Genomic DNA, 5405 nt, shown 5'->3' on the forward strand with positions numbered 1-5405 from the left:
TCAGCGTAATTATTGATAGGTATGAGTTTAGTGCTGTCATTTTGATGTCTTTTTTTCGTGTGTTGTTGACAGTTTCTTTGCTTCATTTAATTTTCTCTGCTGAATCATTTTTCTTTACGTATTTTCTTTTCATCTTTTTCATTGTTGTTTGTTTTGTGTTTGCTGAGTCTTTATATTTTTCTAGTTTTTATTTTGACTTGTAGGATCGTTAGTTTCCTTTGTGGTTACCTTACTATTTACCCTTATTTTTCTAAGTTTATACCAGTCTTTTATTTCTTTATAACACCTTGACTTCCTCTCCATATGAAAAATCTGTCTACATTTTTTAAGTCCCTCTTTTTTGTTTGAATGTTGTCATCTTTTACATATTAACATCTGTTTCCCTATTTTCAGTGTTTTAGCTTTGATTTATTTTTGTGACTCCTCTATCTGGGTTGATATCCAGTTGCTTTGTCCTGTGTTCTAGTCTTGGGTTGTTGTCTGATGTTACTGATTTTCTAACCGGAGGACTTCCTTTAGTATTTCTTGTAATTTTGATTTGGTTTTTGTAAATTCCCTAAACTTCTGTTTATCTGGAAATGCACTAATTTTGCCATCATATTTGAGAGACAGTTTTGCTGGATATGTAATTCTTGGCTGGCAGTTTTTTTCCTTCAAGGCTTTTTATATATGTTGTCCCATTGCCTTCTTGCCTGCATGGTTTCTGCTGAGTTGTCTGAGCTTATTCTTATTGACTCTCCTTTGCAGATGACTTTTTGTTTATCCCTTGCTGCTCTTATAATTCTCTCTTTATCTCTTGTTTTGGCAAGTTTGATTATAATATGTCTTGGTGACTTTCTTTTGAGATCTATCTTATGTGGGGTTTGATGTGCATCTTGAATATATATCTTCTCATCTTTCACGATATCAGGGAAATTTTCTGCCAACAAATCTTCAACAATTCTTTGTATATTTTCTGTTATTCCCCCCTGTTCTGGTACTCCAACCACTCATAGGTTATTCCTCTCACTAGAATCCCACATAATTCTTGGGGTTTCTTTATTTTTTCAAATCCTTTTATCTGATTTTTCCTCCAATAAGTTGGTGTCAAGTGCTTTATCTTCAGTCTCACTAATTCTGAGTTCCATTGCCGCAGTTTTGCTCCTATGGCTTTCTAGAGTTCTGACATTTTATTGTTAATCTTCTGGATTTCTAATTGCTGTCTCTCTATGGATTCTTGCAGCCTGTTAAATTTGTCATTACGCTCCTCTCTAATCTTTTTAATTTCCTCTGTTTGTGTTCTGCATTTTCCTTAATTTCCTTCCTAATTTCTTCAAGAGTCTGTGTATATTAATCTTTCATATTCTGCCTCTGATAATTCCAAGAAATTTTCCTCCTCTGGAAAATGTCTAGAGTCTTTATTATGGGAGCTTGCTGAAGCCTTCATGGATTGCCTCTTTATGTGATTTGATGTTGACTGTTGTCTCCGAGTCATCAATAAGTTATTATATTTATTTGTTTTATGTTTGTTTACTGTGTCCTAGCTTCTTGGTTTCTTTTGATATGCCCAAATAGGCTGCTCATGTGAGCTAGTTTGATTATTGGCACCTTTGAAGCTCTAATGTCCTGTCACCAAGTGGTTAGATCTGTTACTAGGTATGTGAGCTCAGGAGTCCACCCACTCCTCCTGTATAGTTTCAGCGCAGGTGCCCAGGTAGATAGCCACCAAGTGTGTAGTGTAGGCTCTCACTTACAGTCCTAGACAGGCATGGGTGATTGGTATAGGCACAGGCATCTGGCTGCAGCAGGGGGACACACTTTGAGAAAGGCAGGGGGCTGACAGCCACCCCTGAGTGTTCAGGAGGAAGGTGTGTCCCTGTTCCCTAGAGCATGTAGGTGGGTGGGTTTTGCAGCCGGACTGTGAGCACCCAGTGCTGTTGGCTATAAGGACTGGGGGGCATCACTTGTTCTTGGGCCCATCTGGAAGGTGGCTAGGTGGCATGGGTGGAGCCACCAGTCTTCAGGCCCCTGATGTGGGTAGGTGAAGACCCTGCCTAACGGGCAGAGCAGTGTCAAATGTCAAGAACCTGCCACTTCACAGCTGAAATAGATGTAGTTAGACTTCAGGTATATACCCTGTTGTACTGCGGTAATGAGGGCCTATGCTGTTGAAATGGGCCCACACAAGTCTATGCAGGGTGAAAGGCACTCAAAGTCCATGGATCCCTTAAGCCTATGCCTAGGCAAAAGAGCTGTGCCTACCCTGGGTTCCTGGCTTAGGGGAGCCGGCAGTTTATTTTTTCCTGTTTGTTAATTTGTTCACTCTCCAAGGCAGGGAGAATGGCTCCGGGAGCGTGACAGATCTTACTTCTGGCCCAGGGGACATGGCAATTGCTGAAGCCGGTCTGGGAACCAGTGCAGAGCAGGGAGCGGGGAGCAAGGAGGTAAGTGGGAGAGAGGTTTTTCCCTAAGGGGGTGTTTTTGATCCATGTAGTAAGCCATACATAAGTGCTCATCTTTTGCAAATTGCAGGCTGCTTCTCACTGGTTCTGGGTGGCCGCGTAGACTCTCTCCCAGTGTGGAAAACATGCCTGCTGAGCCCCGCTGGTTGCCTGCTTCACCACTCACCTGTGAGCTGATCAGACTTTAATTGCTCAGGCTCTTGCCGCGTCAGGTCTAGCAACTCCTCGCTGCTTCTGAACTGTCTGTTCCTCTCCCTGCCACTCGCTCCGGTTCCTCAAGTCTGCCTTTGATGTTCAGGGCTTCCAGATTGCCATATATAATTGATTCACTTGTTTTTTCACGTCTTTGTTGTTAGAGGGTCCACTGGAAGTACCTGACTACTCTGCCATCTTGGCCCCGCCTCCCTGTTTAATACTTTGAAAAGCCTGTACCCTTAAATCACAGAGCTAAGTCTCACCTTACTTGCCAGGGTGAGAGAATGGTGAGGTCAGATGCTGGTGATGAATGGGACCTACCCTGTTACAACCACTGCAAGAGGACCCTTTCTTCATGCATGCAGCAGGTTGTATTTTCCAATGGTGGCTACAGCCACTTCCCTCATCCATGTGCTCATGTGCAATGTGATCTTGCCACTCCCCTGTCAAAAAGCAATGTCTGCTTCTCTACCTCCTTTAATCAAGGTAGGTCTTGTAACGCTTTTGATCAGTGAACACAGCAGAAGGGACCCTTTGCCAGCTTTGTGCCTCACTGACCTGGTAGATATTTCTTCCTGCTTTTTGGAAGTCAGCTATCGTGTAAGAGGTAGGATTACACCTGAGATCACCACAGAGTGAGAAACTTAGTCCAACTGGAGAGGCACTGGAGGATGAGATGCCAGGGAGAGGGAGAGAGAGACAGAGGGAGAGAAGAGAGGAATTATAAGGAGCCCAAGTACCAGGATATGCAAGTAAAGAAGCCTTGCAGCTTTTATGCAAGTCTCTTCAAATGCTCGCTTTTGAGTTGTTGCTCTTAGAAGCCATACACTATGCTTTGAGAAGCCCAAACCCCTTGGAGAGACCAATTGTAGGTACTCCGTTCTACAGCCCCGGTTGATTTCCTGGGCTACAGGAGCAGCAACTGCCTGCAGTGTGAGTGAGCCATCTTGAATGTCCTGCCCCACAGAGTCTCCAGATAACTGTGGTCCCAGCCCATATTAGACTATAACTTCATGGGAGACTCCAAGTAAGAACGGCTCAGCTGAGTCGAGTCAACCTACAGAACCATGGGAAATACTAAATTTTTTTTTGTCTTAAGTCGTCAAATTTTGGAGAGGTTTGTTATGCAGTAATAACCAGAAGATAGTATTCTCATTCACTGTATTTCCTATTGTCCAACTTCTCTGACCCTCATTTTTCTACTCAGATATATAAAAACTGAAGAAAAAGAAATATAATTTTATTGAAGTCATAATGCTCAGCATTTCTTGAATGTTATTCTTGAAGTGCTATGCTCAACATGTATCCTTTTCATTTAATCCTTTTAACAACACTGTGAGGTAGTTGCTAATATTAACTCTATAGTGAAGAAACAGCGATTAGAGAGTTTAAGTTACTTGTCCAAGGCCACACAGTTAGAAAGTAGTAATCTCAGATGTTGATCTATCAGATCTAAGCTGGTATTTTTAATTGCTACATAATCCTGCCTCCCGAGTGTAGTTTATTTATCAGTCCCCAAACCTGAATTAATATCGGTTAGAACAGAATGATAAGTACAATATCAACTCCTTAATGGTTATGAATGGAGCCTGAGTGACATGAGCTGTTTGCAATCTGCTGCTAACCTTAAAGGCCCTGTGGAAGAAAGTCCTGGAGAACTGCTTCCATAAAGAAAATCCTACGAGCAATACTACTCTGTAACACACAGGGTCACCATGAGTCGGAATCAACTTGAAGGCAATGGGTTTGACTTTGGTTATTGGCGATGGACATATCTTATTCCTCCTTATAATTTTCACAGCATTATGCCTTATACACTACAGGCACTTAAATGTTGAGCTGAATTTTATAATCACATAGAATGAAGGAAAAGGAGCAAGAAATACAGCCAAGCAGAATAATTAGACTCAGGGAAATTTTAATATTTGTCATAACACTATCACTTTCTACTGTATGCCTCACTCATCTAGTAGGGCAAAAAGAAATCATTAGACTTGCTTCTGCATTTATCCACACTTAATAAAGAATATAGATGTTGTGTTTGGCAACTGGGTTAACTGAGCTACTTGGTTTCCCAGTAACTTCTCAGTAACTTGGCATTGTGGACCCTTTAGCATGTCTCCGTTGGGTCCCCCCACCTTCTACTGGGCCATTCCTCTGGCTGTACTCAAAGCGACAGCAGTTGCTGTCTCTTGAATCATCTCTGCACTTTCTCCCTCTCCACATGTATGTCTCAAAACACCCTCCCTCATGCCCCAGTTGCATCTTTTTCTATAGGAACTCCACCTGTCTTTTCACCTAAGGCTAAAGTGTCACTTGCTTTGGGAAGCTTTCTCCAAATGCCCCAGCTAGAAGTAATCATGGAGCTCCTACAGTATTTTCAGTTCCCTTGCTGCTTTTTTTTTTTTTCATTCTGTGATGTAGTTTAGTCGTTTTTGACACACCTTGCTTCCCCCAGTACCCAGTACATTGTTAGCTCCCTGAGGGTAATGGCCTTTCTAGCCTCCGTGGACTCTAACACACTGACTTCCTTGAGCATTGCAGAAACTTAATAAATGCTTGTTGAATTGCCTCAAGTGTTTTGTGGTATTTTCACATTCAGAAAAAAAAAAAAAAAATACAGCCTAGAAATGTCCAAAGATGATGAAGACATGTCTCATAGAGTGAAAGGGCCACACATAAAGAGAACAGGGTAACTCCCATGGGGAGTGGAAGAAAACAAAATTTATATCTCTGCATCACAAAACAAAACTTGACTGCCAATAGTTT

The sequence above is a fragment of the Trichechus manatus genome, unplaced genomic scaffold (genome assembly GCF_000243295.1).
Source record: "Trichechus manatus latirostris isolate Lorelei unplaced genomic scaffold, TriManLat1.0 scaffold00037, whole genome shotgun sequence".
Classification (NCBI taxonomy): domain Eukaryota; kingdom Metazoa; phylum Chordata; class Mammalia; order Sirenia; family Trichechidae; genus Trichechus; species Trichechus manatus.